Source organism: Sapajus apella, unplaced genomic scaffold (assembly GCF_009761245.1).
Source record: "Sapajus apella isolate SASKATOON/1434 unplaced genomic scaffold, GSC_monkey_1.0 scaffold3, whole genome shotgun sequence".
NCBI lineage: Eukaryota > Metazoa > Chordata > Mammalia > Primates > Cebidae > Sapajus > Sapajus apella.
Genome location: NW_022436943.1, coordinates 1,941,051 through 1,943,086, shown reverse-complemented (window position 1 = coordinate 1,943,086; position 2,036 = coordinate 1,941,051).

Here is a 2,036-nt window from a genome sequence, read left to right as displayed (position 1 = left end):
TCCTAAAAGAATAACCAGCAAAGAAAAGACAACATGCAAATACAGTTGTAAAATTAAGGCCATTGAGAAATAAGGCATAGCTGAGAAATAAGGCATAGCCAGATCCTCTTAAAATGGGGCCAAAGCACATTGGGATTTGGGGCAACAAAAGAGGAAGTTTAGGCAGGGTAGAGGTGAAACCATAAGGAAACTGACTCCAGGATAGCTATGGCATGGTATGTTAGGACACAGCGAGCTTAGGTGCCCTATGGTACCAGCTGGTCCAAAACCAGCAGGCAAGGCAACATACTGAGAGGTTCCAGGCAGCAGTGGTGAGTGGTTGTGTGGGTGTCAGTCAGAACTGCAGGGACATGAGGCCAGAATGCAGGCTAGCCTGTGTAGGGCCACAGCCAAGCAAAGTGAAGTTCATAGTGTGTCCCAGCTCTATGCAGAGCTAGGAGTTCTAGGCAGGGTAGCCAAGTGGATATCAAGCTGGAATCAAGATATCTGGATGGGTGCAGTTCTGACAGAATGAGGGTGATGATACTTCCACTTTAGGGCTGCATTAGGCCTGTTGCTTAATCTCTGAATATGAGATCATGCTGGCCGTCCAGATTTATTTCAAATCACACTGGAGGGCAGGGCTGAGAATATCTGTCTTGGTGAGAATTGGACCATGTGTTGGCCCTATAGTGTTAATTATCTGCTCAACTGTCCTTCCTTTGGGAATAATGTCTCTGTAATTCAGTGTGGTTTGGGCATTGTGCCCCCAGTACACAAGGGTGGGAATGTGTCTCAGGTCTGGCCAATCAGATTCCTTTATTCTCCAACCCACAGTGATTTATCCAGAGATCAGTATATGGCACAAGCTGAGCTAACTCTCCTGCGGAAGGTCTCCTCCTACTACTAGCATTTATTGAGTGCTTACCATGTGCTGGGAACTGTTTAAATACTTCAGATGCACTATCTCATTTAATTGTCATACAACTTGATAAGGTAATACTATTATTATCACCCCTATACAGATAAAGAAATTGAAGCAAAGATAGAATAACTTGTCTAAGACCATACAACTAGGTGGTGGAGATAGACTGTGTACCCAGGCAGTCTGGTCCCAGAACTTATGCTAGTAACATGCAAGGAAAGACACACTTTCCTGCTCTAGGGTTATAAACTTAAGGATAACATAAGCTGGAACTATATAAGTGGCCACCTTCCCAGGCCACAGAGTGGGAGCTGTCTGCAGTAGAGGAGAATCAGGTCATATGTATGAAAAGAAGAAGAGAGACCCTCATCACCTGGTTTGAGTACCTGGATCTAGGTGTGCCTGATCTCATATTCAGAGATTAAGCTATTCAACTCATGGACTTCTCAGTTATGTGGACCACTAACCTCCCTTTATTGCTTAAACTAGCTAGACTTGAGTTTTTGTCACTTGCAAACAGGAGTCCTGACTAATAAGTCTTGTCTGCAGGGTACTTCAGTATGCAGCAGGGAGCCTGAGAAGATGAGAGCAGAAGAAATGAGTCAGAATGTGTTAAACCCAGGTTGGCATCCTACGACACGCATGCCATTATTGTGGCATTTCACAGCTCCGGTTGTCTTTACCTTACTAATCATATGCCCTGCTTCAGTTGATGTTCTATGAACCAGCTGTTCCTGCACAGACACAGTCCACTGGCCCCCGGAGAGCAGTGCAGGGCTATCGCCTCACCAGGAGAAAATGTTTGCTCTGCCTTATCAATGGATTTATATAGCACACTGCAAATAATCTGTAGAATGCTGGTTAAACACAAAAAGGCCACACCCAAGAAACTGCGAGAAAAGAATGAGATTGCAAAGGCTGTGCTTTGAAATATACCTACATATCTCCTTTAAAATTAAGGTTGGGAAATTTGGTGATTGGATGGTTAGTTAGTCCCTCAGGAATAGCTAGACATATTCAATTGTTATTCTGCCTTTGACTAGCTTAAAGTGTCCTTTCCAGATTCCTGCACTGCAGAGCAGTGGGCCTTTGTGTGGCTTGGCCTTGAGGTTAATACAAGCGAAGCTCTTAG